At 36.9% G+C, this 17,124-nt stretch overlaps 2 long non-coding RNA genes across 12 annotated transcripts; both read right to left on the reverse strand.

Annotated features, from left to right (window-relative positions):
• Positions 1–4,844: 4,844 nt before the first annotated feature.
• LOC110913715 lies at positions 4,845–6,172 on the reverse strand. The gene is made up of 3 exons (XR_004882033.1): positions 6,029–6,172; positions 5,788–5,837; positions 4,845–5,711 (listed from the first exon to the last, which is right to left on the reverse strand). It is a non-coding gene; the product is annotated as an uncharacterized LOC110913715 (long non-coding RNA).
• Positions 6,173–6,724: 552 nt separating this feature from the next.
• LOC110911632 lies at positions 6,725–10,859 on the reverse strand. 11 transcript variants are annotated; one of them, XR_004882032.1, is made up of 7 exons: positions 10,525–10,853; positions 9,676–9,771; positions 9,490–9,573; positions 9,326–9,383; positions 7,410–7,513; positions 7,203–7,284; positions 6,725–7,066 (listed from the first exon to the last, which is right to left on the reverse strand). It is a non-coding gene; the product is annotated as an uncharacterized LOC110911632 (long non-coding RNA). The 11 variants fall into 11 exon arrangements; XR_004882026.1 differs by having other exon boundaries at positions 9,676–10,086; XR_004882025.1 differs by having other exon boundaries at positions 9,676–10,446.
• Positions 10,860–17,124: the final 6,265 nt, after the last annotated feature.

Raw genomic sequence — 17,124 nt, forward strand, 5'->3', positions numbered from 1 at the left:
TCCTCCAAGCATCTCAAGTATGGTCCTGCAAGAGATTTCTTGTATAGAATATTATTTATGATAGTGAATCGTGATACCTTCATCCTAAATGCCTTAGGATTTTCATCTTCGGGGATATGTCCTTCCTTGAGATATCTCATAATTGGAGTTGTCCAGGATTTAGGATCCTCTTCAGGATACACCACTTCAGGATCTTGAATACTTGCTACTTCCTTATGCTGAGGATCCGTTGCAGGATACAGGATATGTAATATCGGTATTGGGATTCCTTCTGGTATCCTGATTGATGATCCCAAATTTGCCAGTGCGTCTGCTTCAGCGTTATCCTCTCTTGGTACCTGTTCAAGTGTAAAAACATCGAAATATCCTGCTAATTTTTTAAGAATACCGAGGTATTCAATTAGTTTCTCACCCTTGACTGCATAAGATCCATTAAAATGATTAGTAATTAACAAGGAATCAACATATACTTGCAAATTCTTGATATTCATATTCTTAGCCAATTCTAATCCTGCGATTAAAGCTTCGTATTCTGCCTCGTTATTAGTAGCAGGGAATTCACATCTAACAGCCTGGGGTATTATGTCCCCCTGTGGCGATTTTAGTAGTATACCTAAGCCTACACCCCTTACATTAGATGCACCATCAGTATATAGTATCCAGGATTCTAAGTTTTCTCCTAATTGTTGTACTTCTAGGTCTACTTCATTTTGAATATCACTACTGAAATCAGCCACAAAGTCTGCTAGAGCCTGAGACTTTATTGCATTTCTAGGTTCATATATTAAATCATAGGCACTTAATTTTACTGACCACTTGGCCATTCTACCCGACATCTCCGGTTTTCTAAGCACATTCTTAACAGGATAATTAGTCTTAACATGAATCCTATGTGTTTCAAAATAATGTCTAAGCTTTGTTGATGCCATTACTAGAGCCAGTATTAGTTTTTCTAGGTGAGAATATCTAGTTTCAGCATTTAACAAACTTTTGCTAACATAATAAACAGGATACTGCTGACCTTCGTGATCCTTTACGAGTACTGCACTTACTGCATTCCCTGATACTGCCAGATACAAGGATAATGGTTCACCGTCCTCAGGCTTCATCAATAGAGGTGCGGTTGAGAGATACTGCTTCAAATCCTGCAGGGCTGCTTCATGCTTCTCACCCCATTCAAACTTTTTATTCTTTTTCAGGATATCATAGAATTCTTTACACTTTTCCGAGGATCTTGATATAAATCTATTTAAGGCTGCCACTCGTCCTGTTAACCGTTGAACATCCTTCATGTTTGAGGGTGACTTTATATCCAAGATAGCTTTTATCTGCTCCGGGCTTGCCTCTATCCCTCTTTTTGTCACCATGTATCCTAAAAACTTTCCTGCCCCCACTCCAAAATGACACTTTGCAGGATTAAGTTTCATATTATACCGGTCCAGGATATCGAATGCTCCTTTAATATCCTGAAGATGATCCTCAGCTTTCTTGGATTTGACCACCATATCGTCAATGTACACCTCCATGGTGTCCCCCAGTTTGTCTTTAAACATCATATTCACCAATCTTTGGTACGTTGCACCTGCATTTTTTAAACCGAAAGGCATAGCAGTATAACAATAAATACCTGTTGGTGTCATGAAAGCAGTATCCTCCTGGTCCGAAGGTTCCATTTGAATCTGCTGGAATCCTGAGGATGCATCCATGAAGGTCAACATTTCATGACCGGCAGTGGCATCCACCATTGAGTCTATATGAGGCAGAGGGAATGGGTCTTTTGGACAAGCTTTGTTCAGGTCTGTGTAGTCTATACAGACTCTCCACTTCCCATTCTTCTTTTGAACCACTACCACATTTGCTAGCCATCTAGGGAATTTGACTTCTCTAATCATCCTGGACTTCAATAATCTTTCAACTTCCTCTTGGATAATTGCATTCCGCTCAGGGGCGAATTTCCTTCTCTTTTGTTGTATAGGCTTGAATGACCTGTCAATTCCAAGCTTGTGAGTAATAATGTCTTTAGATATACCTGTCATATCCTCATGCTTCCATGCAAACGTTGACATCCTGCATTTCAAAAAGTTAATTAATTGTTCTTCAATATCCTGAGGGATATTGGTTCCCACGAGCACCGAAATATCGGGATTATCCTGGTCTAGGATAATTTTCTTCACATCCTGCTCCGGATCCTCCACGATATCCTGGGCCCGCGTCTTTAATTGCTATGCTGCACTAGGTTTGGTTGAGGATTTCATCGAGGATGAGTAGCATTCTTTCGCCTCCTGCTGATCGCTGTCGATCTTGACAACCCCCCAAGGGGTAGGGATCTTGATGCATTGGTGATATGTTGATGGCACGGCCTTCATATCGTGGATCCATGGTCTTCCTAGGATGATGTTATAGCAGGATAGAGAATCCATCACACAGAAACGTTGCATCTTGTTGACTCCTTCGACATATATGGGCAACTTTATCTCTCCCACTGTGTTTCTAGCTTCTCCACTGAAACCAACGAGCACAGTGGACTTTGAAGTGATATCCATCGGAGACACATTCATTCTCTTCAGAGTCTCCAGTTGTATTATGTTGACGGAGCTGCCATTATCAACCAGTATCCTGCGTACAAAATGGTTAGCCACATATAAGGTTATTACCAGAGCATCATGGTGAGGATCCTGGACAGTATCCCTGTCATCTGCATCAAAAGTGATCACTTTGTCAGTTGTGAGGGTAGTCATCCTGACAGGTTTGTCTCCCCTCTCGGCTTTAGCTTCCTTTGCATGTCTCTTTGCTGCCGAATACGAAGTTCCACAAATGTCGGATCCCCCTGAAATGAAGTTGATTATCTTGGCATCGGCGGGAGGTGATGCCGCTCGCTCAGGATCCTTCTCAGTATCCTGACCCTTATCCTTCTTTCTTCCCAAGAGATCTTTCAAATATCCCTTGCTTAGAAGATAGCTTATTTCTTTCCTCAGAGCGATGCAATCTTCGGTCATATGCCCAAAATCTTCGTGGAAAGCACACCATTTCGATTTGTCTTTCCAATCTGCTTTTTGTTGATTTTTTCTAGGCCATCTTGCCTTGTCTCCCAAACCCTGCATAACATACATTAGTTCAGGTATATTAACAGAAAAACAATATTCAGATAGTTCAGGATATTCTTCAGGATCCTCGTCTTCAACAGCATTTACTCTCTTGTTATCATTTCTGCTATATGGCTTAGAGCGATATGGCTTATATGAGGATTCCGATTTCCTGTTAGTCGACTCGTATGTTGAGGATGCATTCATCCTTTCTTGCATCTTTCTGTCATCCTCCAACCGAATATATCTTAGAGCCCTGTTCCGGGCTTCATCCAGGTTCCTGCATGGGTTCATTACAAGGTCTTGATAAAATTGAGAATCCTTTTGCAGTCCCATCTTGAAAGCTTGCACAGCTGTTGCTACATCAAGATGGGGAATGTCTAGTGATTCCCGGCTGAACTTGTTCACATAATCCCTGAGGGATTCCTGAGGCCCTTGTGTTATCCTGTAGAGATCACTTGTTAATTTTTCAAAACTTCTACTACAAGAAAACTGACTATTAAATAAATTTACTAAGTGAGCAAAAGATGTAATCGAATGTGGAGGAACATTCAGGAGCCATTTTAAAGCTGATCCTGTCAAGGTTGAACCAAAACCCTTGCACAAGCACGCTTCCTTGAGATCTGGAGGGATAGGGTTGATCTCCATCCTTTCCCTATACTGGGCAATATGCTCTTCAGGATCCGTGGTTCCGTCGTAAAGCTTCATGTTCGGAGTCTGAAATCTTTTTGGAATTTCAGCATCACATATAGGATGCGCGAACCGAGATATCCTGTGGCTATCCTGGGATACTTCAGGGATTGGCTGCACCACCCCAGGTACACTGGATATCATATCCTTTAATTTCTGAAGCTCCCTGGATAATTCTGACGTTACAGTTGTATCCTGCAAAGATCCAACACTGTTAGTGGTAATAGCATTATTATTATTTGATACGTTACCCGTTAGAGGATTTTGCCCACATCCTGAAGCATATCCTGAGCTCCTCATGGTTGATATCCTGACCGAGGAGGGTATTTCAGGAGTATGGTTCTAAGGAAGGCTGGGCACAATATTCCCCCTGTTATCCTCAGTATACACAGCTGAACTAAAGTTCAACGCTCTAGGGTGTAATGGAGTGACATTATCCTCAGCAGATCTGCTCGAGCCAGACTTCAGGAGTTGTATTTCCCTTAAAAGAATTTGGTTCGTTTCCTGTTGCTGCCTCATTTGTTCCTGCACACTTACAAACAAGGTTAGAATTTCATCGTTAGAAGCTAAAACAGGAGCAGATCCCTGGACAATCCGAGTAGGGATAACGTCTTGAGGTTGTGTAGAGGCTGGCATCCTTGGAGGAGGTGGTGGGAGCACCGAACCAACTGTTGCAGAAGTTGTAGCAGACACAGTAGAAGAGCTCATGTTTGATCTTGAGGCCATTGTAAACAATGTGGCAAAAAGTTTTGAAAACAAAAAACCGATTAGCGATTTCACAAAGATTTTTAGTAAAGAGAGCACCACTTGCCCCACGGTGGGCGCCAAATTGTTTTGGTCAAAAATTACCGAAGCAATTAAGTGATCAAATTAGTTAAGTGAGGTAGTGTGCTAAAAAGTGTGTTGAAAATATGCTGGTTATGTTGTTTGGAAAAACAGTGTTCAGGATACGGCTCAGGATATTGAGCTGTATCTACGATCAAACAATGAGCAAGAAAGTAAAGTAAATGACACGAGATGTACGAGGAAAGCCCTTGATCAATCTAGATCGCCGGCATAAAACCTCGGGAGCTGACAATCGCAGCTGCCTTGTTCTTCTTATTGCTTTAAACTTCAGGATACAGTGCAGGATATAGATCAGATCGCTAAGTGTTACAATGAATTTGTGTGAAAGTTGCGAGAGAGCAAGTGTCAGAGTGTAGCAAGTGTGGTTGTGATGTCCTAGTTGATCTGATATACCCACCTATTTATAGTAACGAATTACAAACAATAATCCCTACAAATATGGGCTACTCCGAATATTCCATGATGAATGTTATGGACCGAGTAATACGGCTTCAACGTCTTCCCTTGAACGACTTGGACCGAGTCTTCCGTGGAATAGGTCTTGTTAACGTTGCTAGCTTCTAACCCACGTGCCTGCACATAATCCATTAGTAATCCCGAGGATACCATTCAGGATGTTACCAATATCCTGAACTAGCATCCCGGATGTAAACAGATACAGCATAAACAAGATATACATCAAGATATTTCCCAGGATATGGGCTCAGAATTTCACCCATAACAGTACCCTGCTATGGGCCCATGAGAGATCGAACCCAATCCTCTCAAAAAAATCTATATCTTTTTCAAGACTAGTGAGCTCATCCTCTTCCAACTGATGCACAAATTTTTGCATAAAACTTTTGATGAAAACATGAAGTTGTTTCAAAGTTGACGGCTGAAAATGCTTCGGAATACTGTTTAGCCTTTGAAATGTTTGCGGATAGCGGTCCTCTACCGCCCGAAACATCTCTTTTTCTAGCTGTCCAACAACATTCCCGCGCCACAATCCCTCTGGATCTTCTATAATGGCAGGCTGATGGTCGAGTACCGCAGGGATCACAGTGCTGGTATCGTGAGGATTGCCGGTATCACACATCTGGCCATAGCCTGCTGCAATAAATTTAATACAAGAATTTGCATTAGAACTTGAATTTACTTACAAAAACAACTAAAGGGAGTTAGTTACCTTTAAGTTTAGGCTCTGTTTCCTTGGCACAAAGATCACATGGGTTGTTGCTACAAGACAAACACATTTATTCATTTATTTAGTACATGAATACCAAAACAAAGATTATTCCCATGTATCCATATTATCTATAAATCAAAGTTCCATTTCATATACTCTAAATATATGAATCATGAAATTAATAAATCATATTTGGAATTAACAACCTTCACTATTTTATTTAACTAAGGAGAAAGAATACCATTCAGTTGCAGTGACCAGAAGATTTCTGTTACATAGGGGACATGATTTCTGTTCATCAACTTCATTACAAAACTAAAAAAACAAACAAACAAATTAAAATGAAAAACAATTCAAAAAGCAAACAAATGTACACATTATTCTCAACTTTTTTTTCACCTTTTCTGAAGCAGAATTGATCTCCTTCCTTTTTTTTACTTGAATAAACAATTTCTTGTTCAGATTTTACTTGGAGTTGAATAGTGATAGGCTTTTTACTCGATTGATTACCCAAAGGGTTTGTTCTGGAGGCCATTGTTGGTTGTGTTTGTACCTTCTGGAGTGGTGTTTCTTTTTAAAGTTGCAGATTGTAGTTTTGTACCTGGTCAAGAAAACCTTTTGTAGGTTAAAGAGGTCAAAGTAACAGTGATATGTATAGGCTTAGGCTATAGCCAGCCATATTCCTTCCTTGCCCACCCATGTAATTCTGATGTCTTGATTACCCATGTTTAATATCTTCTTGATTAATTAAGGTATAACTAGTGGTATTAACCCAGCGCGTTGCGCCAGGGATTAACGGGAGGTCGCTTTGTTGAATAATATGGAGCATATAAGATTACTCGCTTTGTTGAATAATATGGAGCATATAAGATTACTCGTAGACGATGCATCGCAGGTCCATTACAATTGTCGTTTGGATAGCTACCACATAAAAAGCTCACCTCGATATCTCGAGTTTAAACTATATGTATTATTATAATGATTGTGTTTCTTATTAACATTATGACTATTAATTATTGACTTATGGTACAATTACAATTTTGTTCCTCTAAAAAACTTATTTAAAAAATCATGATTGTGACAGGTTGACAACAGAACCGAACGGCCCGAGCCATTGACAAATGGCTTCCAGTCACGTGATCACGCAATGCCACATGGTGCTCCACCTTCGACAATGTCATAGCCATGGTTGGAGCCGGTGTGCTCAGTCTTCTGTATGCTATGACCGAGCTTGGTTGGTCAGTCAGTGAGTTGGTTTTCCGATCTTTACGCCTGCTGCCTGCACATTTTACTATAAAAAAGTCGAAACAATTGTTCTGAATACTTCAAGGGTCCTGGTGTATCAGTGCTAGTAATATCATGGGTTGTAGCTCCATACACATTATGGCAAATGGTTAAAATGCATGAAATGGTACCTGGTAAACGGTTTGACTGATACCATGAGCTCGGCGGTGAAAAGCTCGGTCTTTACATAGTGGTCCCGTAGTAGCTCATTTCCTATAGAACATAAATAACACACGTATTTTTTAACCACCATTTTCCTATATATAGTAAGTGCATACAGGTGCGTGCATATATTTATTATCTATTTTAGTAACATAAGTCACATAATTGGTACAAACCTTTACTTTGCAACCTCTCCAATAGCATAACATCTGCAGCTTTTCCTGTCACTCGGGGCGTTGCTGGAGAAAATGCGTGTGCGACGACATGGTTATGAAACTATCTATATGACAACCCATAGCATTGTAAGAAGTAAAACAAAATCTTTGCATACATCAACACTAATAGTAACACACTTAAGTTGAGTCGTAAAATTCAAGTACCTAAAAATTCCCAATTGAAAGTATGCACTCAAAGACAAGATAGGTTACTTTACTTAATTGTCTTGAAAATTGCTTAAAATTTATTCAAAATCACTTCATATTTACATGCCATTACAAAGTGTAAAATTTAGACCTGGCAAACGGGTCGGGCCGGGTCGGGTTGGGTCGTGGGTCAAAACGGGTCCGCGATAAAACGGATTCGGGTCAAAACGTATCAGTTACAAAAAGGGTTGTTTTGGTTCGGGTCGGAACGGGTTCGGGTCAGAACGGGTCCGGGTTGAAACGGTTCCGGGTCAGAATGGGTTTCGGGTCGGGTCGGTTTGGTTAAAAAATGGGTTTTTTTAAAGAGAGAATGTACATTAAGGGGCAATTTTGTCGGGTTGAAACGGGTCCGGGTGTGTTTTCTAAATGTATAAATCGAAGTGTTGAAAAATATGTTTTCAAATCTGTTTGCTGGTGTTCATAAGAAATCAAGATTACTGCATCAGTTGGTGGTATTTTCCGATTTTGAAATCGCGGAAGTTAGGCTATCTGGTAAGTTAAAAGGATGCAACGAAACAAAACGAAAACTGAGAAGAAAACTGAAAAAATTGAACGAAAAAAGCGAGCAAAACGAAACAAAAAACCTAAAACTGAACCGAAACGAAACAAAAAAAAACTGAAAAAAAATCAAACGAAAAAAGCAACCAAAAGGAAAAAACCGAAAACTGAACCGAAATGAAACAACCAAAACGAAACAAAAAAACTGAAAATTTCTAAACCGATCCGGAAAAACCGATCAAAAAGGAACAAAAAACCGAATTGAAACCGGCCAAAACGAAAAAAAAACTGGAAAAATCTCAACCGAACCCAAAAAGTAACCAAAACGAAAAAAAAATCTCAACCGAAACCGAAATTAACCAACCTAAACAAAACAAAAAAATCGAACTGAACCCCGTCTCGTGCTAAAATCTGTCCCGACTCGAAACTCGTCCAGTGCGAAAACTCATGTCTGCCCGAAACCCGTCCCGTGCGGAAACCCGTGCCTACCCGAAATCCCATCCGAACCAACTACGTTCCGATCCGAAACCCGTCCCGGCCGCCAGAAACTCAATCCGAACCGGACCCGTTTTGATCCGAAACTTGCCCCGTTTATTTAAAACACCAACCCCATTGATCTATTTCTTTGAAGTTGTCGACCCGTTTTGACCCGTGATTTTTTCACATACATTCACAACCAATAATCTGTAACACATTTAAAACACAGTACATGCTATGGTACATACACTGTTTACACACATATTATATGTAGACCTAAAGTGAAAAGAGATCAAATTTTTAAAACAAATATATGATTTGCATAATTATGTGGAATAGACAAATGTAACCTCTCTTGTTTGAGATAATTGAAGAGTTGGGTAGTGTTTGAGCACTGATCTCACTTGGGCAAAAAACTCGCTGTACCTCTTTTTTATAACACAAACTGAAAGATGATTTATTCACCATTCAAATCAGTTTTAAGACTCTTTAGAACTGCATACTTGCATAACATCCATCAAAGAGTGTTAAAATGCTATTTAATAATAATAAAAAAACGTAAGCTGCCATTAAGAAATAAGCAAGCAAAAAGAAGCAATTAATAGGTTAAACTACCTGTATGATATATGCAAACGGATTTAAAAAAATAAAAACCAAACTCATAATAGGAAGTAAGGTAAAGCAAGAGATCATACCATTTTCTTCTGGAGGCAAAAGTTATCATCACCAGTACCAAAATGCAAAACCTAAGAACTGCATGATTAGTAAATCAACATCAAATTAACACCTTATTTCCGAATAATATCATAAAACTTAACATCAATTGCCAAATCAATAGCCAAAAGGATGCAATGAAAACCTTGTAGATATAGGGTTGACGCGCCAACGCAGTCGGCGGAACTTCCCCGGAGCTGGCCTCGGCTACTTTACAAACCGAGCCGGCCTGGTTGTAAACGTACCAAAATATTAACAATATGCATTCAAATTTGTGAATTTAACATTCTGCTATAACTTCTATATGCTCGATAAAAGCACATAACAATACCTGGTAAAAAAATCCTGCGTTTGTTGACATCACAACACCCCAACGACTGCTAGTTGCAGTCATTGAAGTTACGTGAAACCCTTCTTTCCATTTTTACTGATCCATTCAAACAGAAATGATTCACTCATTTTAATGAGGCCGTTTATGGAACTGGAACTCGTTTTGGTTTTTTAATAACTTGTAATAGAAGGCTCAGAATAGGTATTGAGGTTGTCATAGCTGCATAACAGGTTGCTAGTAGCAAACACTGCACTCGCCATCCTTGCTATGCAACATCAAACCTAAACTTTTTTTTTACCAAAGTCATCATAGCCAGCAAACGAACTCGGTACGCAACGACCAAATATAGCTTTCAGTTCCATATACCCTTAATTCCAACAGGTGGGGTGAAATTCAACTGGTTGATAATGGCTGCAACGGAGGTTGCAAAAACAAAGACTAACTTACGATTTCAATACAATGGTACAATCAAATTCCCCATTCAGATACAAAGACTACAACAACACAAATCAAAGACCCCATTCAAGAACAACGACCCGTTAGGGTTTCATAACAGCAAGACGATCAAAGTTCCAATTCTAAATCTTGATATTTAAGTTCCTAACATGCAAAGATTCCACCTTTACAACTTCATGATCAAAGGATTTCATATTTCAAAACCCAATAATCAAGATTACTGGATATCAACAATTAAACTCCACCCCTAGAAATTCATAGTAGACTTAGGGTTTTACACCAGAAATTCTTTAGGCTTTACAGATCCAAAGAGTTCTCAAATTAGAGAAGTCATGCAATATACCAAAAGCTCTAAAAGTATAAAACTCAAGAATGGAGATAAAAAGAGATTACCATGGAGAAATCTGAAGGCCGTCGCCGCCAGAAACAAACTCAAATGGCCGCCGGCAACAATAGGCCTCCATCGGGATAGCCGTTGCTACCAGAATCGGACTCAAATGGCCGCCGGCAACGACGGGTATTCACTGAACAGACGCTTAGGAGATCGAAGACGGTATAGGCGTCGATCAGACAAGATGGACGGAAGGGGCGGCGGTGCTCCTCCGTTAACCGCTCCACCATCATCAATCGATACCTCTTTCTCACCGCGTTATATATGGACTGAAGGGGTGAAGGCACCGCCCTTGTAAACCAATGAAGATGACCCATGGCTTGTTTCACTATTGACTGCTGTTTAAAACGTTGGGTTTTTAATATATAGAAGAATTTGTAAGGTAATGCTAGACAAAAAACCCTAAAATTTTAGGAAATTCTGGAAACTCAAAGCTCCCAACTTTTTTTTTTTTTTTTTTAAATAACACATGTAATATACATGTTTTTAAGAGTTTTGGTCCAAAAAAAAAACAAAAAAGCGCCGAGTACTTTTAAAAAAAAAAAAATAAACAAGTTCCAAAAACTTCGTTGACTAAGATGTGTTAGACAAAAAATGCTGAAAGTTGCTAAAATTTGTTTTTTTTTTAAAAAAAACCCTTCGGCGTTTTTTTGAATTTTTTGGCCCAAAACTCTTAAAAACATGTATATTACATGTGTTATTTTTTTCAAAAAAAAAAGTCGGGAGCTTTGAGTTTCCCGGGTTTCTTAAATATTTAGGGTTTTCTATATAGCCCAACCCTATATATGTGTTAAATCTTTGTAAATGTAACGTTGTAATGTATATTTAGGTGTAAAATGTTATTGTTCAAAACAAAAAGTTAAGGTGCTAATTATATAAGCTATGCTATTTAAGAAAGAATACAGCCCCTGTTATCCATCCTAGACTTGATGGTTGTGTAACTTTAGAATAGTTGTCTAATTAATAATTAAACGAAAATTTAGAATGAAAAAAAGAAGAAAATAAGGAAAAAGGGTAAAGTGATTAAACAAAGGTGGGTTCTTTTATATAAATAAAACAAACGAAAAGGGAAGTAAAAAATTAAGTAAAACTAAGAAATTGAAAAGCTGTGACATTTTAGAATAAAGAAACCAAGAGAAAAAGAGTTCTATTGGGGTGACAGGCTAGCACACAAGCGGCTCGCTTCCTTCGACCAATTGTATGTAGTGGGTTAGCGTTTGGTTTCACATCATTATGTAGGGGCGCTAAACAGCAAACGTTAGTCTAGAAGGGTGAATATGTGTGTGGACCCCATACTTTTCGCCAATTTAATCACGAAATGTGGAGCAATGTGTGATTGCACTACACACAATCTTACATGTTTGTTCTCTTGTGGATTATCGGTAAATACATATAACTGTGAGATAACAAACTTCCTTGATCTTATCAGAATATTGACAAACTATAAATACATACAATGGAAAAAGGGGAAATAGGAAACTATCAATCAATCCTAACTAACAAATATTCACAATATGTGCAAGATACAATCCGATAATATCACAAGAGATATTATCAATTAACAGTCCCAAGCCGTTTAAGCCGTCGGTGAGCGGAGGCATAAACTGGACCGAAAGCGTTGGAACAGATGTTGTGGTAACCCCTTGGTGAAAATATCCACATATTGGTAATTAGCGGGAACATGAAGAGCTTCGAAAGAACCAAGGCAGACTTTCTCTCGAACAAAATGTATATCCAGTTCAAGTTCAATGGGTTTAGTTCGTTGGTGTTGAACTGGATTTTTGGCTAGATAAATTGTTGAATTGTTATCACAATATATAATAGATGCATGTCTGACCGGGAGATGGAGTTCGAGCATAAGGTTTCGGATCCAACTGATTTCAGATACGGTGTTGGGAACGCCTCAATATTCAGCTTCGGCACTTCACCGAGAGATAGTGGGTTGGCGCTTCGTGGACCAAGAGATTAAGTTGTCACCCATACATACACATTATTTGAAGGTCGAACGACTGAGTGTCGGGGCACCCACCCCAATCTGCATATGAATAAGCAGTTAGTTTAGTAGACGAAGAGAGTGTGATGAGAAGACCTTGCATGAGAGTGCCCTTTATGTATCTTAAAATCCGTTTAAGCAACTGAAAAATGTGGTTCGCGGGGAGCATTCATGAAAAGACATACTTGCTAAACCACGTATGCAATGTCGGGTGTGTTATGGTAAGGTATTGCAAAGCACCGACAAGGCTTTGGTACAAGGTGTCTTCGGAAAATGGCGCACCGGCCGATGCAATAAGATTCGAACCAACTTCTACCACGATAGCAACCAAAAAGATATGTCAAAGGGGATATTGACACGTGTTTTACAACGACTGGAAAACCATAAAGATGAATATGGTTATTGTTACCAATGTTGTTTGACCAGTATCGGTTCAGCGTTTCGATACCGTTACCATACCACTGTTTGGCACATCAAGAAAAACATCAAAAACGAATAAGGTAGTGGTACCGATGTTGTTCGGATGGTATCAATTCAATTTTCACGACAAAGAACAAAAAAATCAACTATATTTGACTAACTTGAATAAAACTTTTATCGCATCGTAGATAAACATAAGCACGTCGTAGCGTATATTTGAAATTTATAAAATATATTATATTGCTAAAATCATGAAAAGGGTAAACTATAGTTACTAAAGGTGCTAGGCACACTCAATGCGCACAGGCCTTGCCTGAGGCCTAGACGCAAGGCGCAAAAAAACGAGGGCCTGAGGAAAAAAATCACACAACGGAAAAAAAAATATTTTATGTATTAGAAAATTAATATAATTTATCAAATAAAATAAACTAAAGTTATTATTTGACATTTAATATTATCTATTTAGTACGAAAAGTTGCAAAATATTTGTGTATTAGTGCAAAAAAGTTGTTTTCATTAGATAAAAGTAGAAATCTGACTGGAATCTTGCTAGAATTTAGAGAATTTGGCCGGAAACTCTCCGGAATCTAGAAATCTCGCTGGACTTTGCGGTTGAACCATCACCTGGAGAACTAAAGCGCAATTGCCTTGGTTTAAGGCGCAATTGTCTTGCCTCGCCTAGAAAATGGGCCTAGGCGCAAGAGGCAATTACTTTTAACAACTATGGGATAAACACGTCACTTTATATATAAAAAAACTAAATCGCGAGGTAACTTTAATGAGACATGTACGTTTATGCTTCAATCACTAGTATATTACCATTTACAACTCGCTTTGGAGTAAACTTTATATCTAGAAGTTGGTAAAAATAAGTACATCACAATAACATACTCAAAATTTAATCAAGAATCGTATCTTAAAAGTTATAAGAAACAAAAAGAATAAATTTAAAAGTAATTATAAAAATAAAATACTATAATAATAATAGGATTAAAAAATATTAAAAAAGGCAATATCCTTCCATTTTCAAAATACATTTTTTTATATTTCGCTTGTAAGAAAACGTAGATAAAAAAGTTATACGTATAGTATGTTAAAAGTTATAGCCCAACGTATATGAATATCTAATTATGTCATGACGTAACTTTAATGACATGTACGTTTGTGCTTCACTCACCTGTATATTACCATTCAACTCGATTTAGAGTAAAAATTATATACAGAATTGATAAAAATAAGCACGTCACAATAACATACTCAAAATTTAATAAAGAACCGTATTTTAAAAGGTATAAGCAAAAAAAAAAAAGAATATATTTAAAAGTAATTATAATAATAAAAAACTATAATAATAGGAATAAAAAATATTAAAAAAGGCTATATCCTTCCATTATCAAAAGTTTATACTTATACTAAAATGTAGATAAAAACTTACAGTATAGTATGTTAAAGTTATAGCCCAATGTATATAAAAATCTAAATATTACGTTGGATAAGTCCTTCCATAGTCGAGCGTTTTCCGGTACCATAACCCACCATAATGCCCCATAGCGTCGGGCACACCGCAGGTGGGGAGCTATGGCTTCGAATTGTTCTTGCTCGTGATGGACATAACGGCTAGAACACATTTGCCTCTCTCTTTCACACATATATAACCCTACATCTACATAACCTCTAACTACACACTCAAATTATATATACCCTCTCATAACCCTATTTTCTTACACATTTGGGCTATAACCCCCATAAGAGGTTATGACTACACAACACATGGCCTAATACCGAATGTGGAATTTTGGTCACTCGCATGACCATTCGTGTACTCATCAACTTTACCCTCTTCATCGGGTGCCCCTTAGATGACAAGTAGTTGTGTAAATGGATATTTGATTGTTGTTTAACCTCAAAATGGAGATATTTGAGTGTCGGCACTAATGACCGTCTATAAGGCAACAATTGTGTCAATAGGTTTTTAACCACAAACCATGCTAGTTACAATATATGAATATTGTCAAATTATTATATTTATATAGATCTGATCAAGTAGCTATTTATGTAAATTCTTAGTCAAATTGGTAAATCCCTTGATTTAAACAAAAAATGGTGTTTTAAATAGAAATGTGGGCAAAATGATATGTGACTCAATCTAGCTTGACATGTTTCACATGTATCGAAATTAATATTTTTGCCCATTGCAATCCCATAAGTAGTGGATGGAAAGGTCTTGACAAGTAAGGTTAAATTGTTTGACCTAACTATAAGACTTTAATTCCATCACCTAGAGGCCCAGTTTCAAAAAAATGACAAGTTTTCCAAATTTTGTAATTTTTATTTGTTTTCCTTTTGATATGAAAACGCGTAAATCCTTGATTTGTGTAATTCACGAGTTTGTTCAAGATGGCAATTTCATATTTGGGTTGACAAAACTAAGTGACATTTTTTCTCTCCATGACAAAAGCCCTTTCATTCACATATTACATAGACAAAAGCCCGGTAAACATCCAGAAATCCCAACCGCATCGTCTTCATCTACTTTCTTTTATAACTATCGAGTGCAAATATATAATAAAGACTTTTTGGGTCTTAATTCGAATGAACTGAAGTAGCACGGTAAGTTGGGTAATGTATCCATGAGTAACATGTAGTTGGTCTTACATGTTCACATTCATTTGATTGAGGAAAATAAAAAAAAAAACAAAAATTTTATTGATTGTGAATTAAACTAATGTTAACTTGAATTGCAAAAACTAAGAAAAACAAACAAACAAGAAACCGCAAAGACAAGAAACAAGTGATCACATATGTGTGTTTGAGTTCGATAGCACAATATGTATCTTGATTTACTTAGCCAAATTATGAAGTTATAAAGACATAACTTCGATCAAGACAAGCGATGGGTAGATGACTAGAACTAGATGTTGGAATTGTGTAGTTATGTTTAAATATGGTTTGGTTATCATATATTTGCGATAACCATATATATGAGCAAATTGCTAAAAAAAGTTGCGTATACGTTATTAAGTTATATAATTTTTAACCTTAAACTCATGTAATACCCGGGTCTATAACCTAGTCAACTAACAAAATCATAGTTTTTTTTTTTTTTTGGATAATTAAAATCTAACTTACATTATTTAATTTGTTATTTAACGTATTTAATTAGAGAAACTTCAATTTTTTTTTGTCCTTTTCTTTATCTAAATGTCTTTTCAAAATTGCATATTTATATCATAAAAGATATTCCATAGCTATCTAATAATTAAAAATGATGCTTATTCACTTACAAAAAAAAAAGTCAAAACTCATTTTAAAATAAAGTAACAACTAGGTTATAACCCCGTGTATTACACGGGTTAAGTAAATAAAAAATCAAATAATTAATAACGAAGATTTAACAATTATAAAACGATATTTTTAAGACGGTTTTCTGACATCCAAACAAAATTTTGTGTCATGTATGATCAAAACTTATGATGTTCGTCAAGTTTATAAATATGAAAGTATTTGAACCATCGATTAGAAAACAAACTGTATCATCGACTTTCTCACGAGTTTTAACAGTCATGTGAACATACATTTAATAACCCAAGTTTTATTTAAATAATAGCGGTCTTAATTTATTAGTTCTAAAAAAATGTTGAAATAGTAAATTACGATTTTGGCCCCTGTGGTTATATCACTTTTACCCTTTTAGCCCAAAAAGAATTTTTTAACATCTGAGACCCTAACGTCTTTTTTTTCTAACCCTTTTGGCGCCTAAGACTAACCCTATCTCGTAAATGTTAGGGGCCAAATGGTTTAGAAAAAAGACGTTAGGGGCCAAAAGGGTTAGAAAAAAGACATTGGGGCTCAGATGTTAAAAAATTCGTTTTTGGACTAAAAGGGTAAAAGTGATATAACCACAGGGCTAAAATCGTAATTTACTCTAATTTAAATTATATAATAATTATCTACAATTAAGGAATTAAGATATAATTTCTAACCTAGTAATTAATATATATAAATAATAAGATATTTTATGAAATTTTATCCGTAATTTTTTAAATGTTTAAAACATATTAAATTAATAATTTAAATTAAATAATAATTATATAGAATTAATGATGGTCTAATATAATGACAAGTGTCCCTTAATTGGTTTCTTTTATTATATAGTATAGATATAGATAAACAACAATCAACCCATTAG

Source organism: Helianthus annuus, chromosome 15, assembly GCF_002127325.2.
Source record: "Helianthus annuus cultivar XRQ/B chromosome 15, HanXRQr2.0-SUNRISE, whole genome shotgun sequence".
Lineage (NCBI taxonomy): Eukaryota > Viridiplantae > Streptophyta > Magnoliopsida > Asterales > Asteraceae > Helianthus > Helianthus annuus.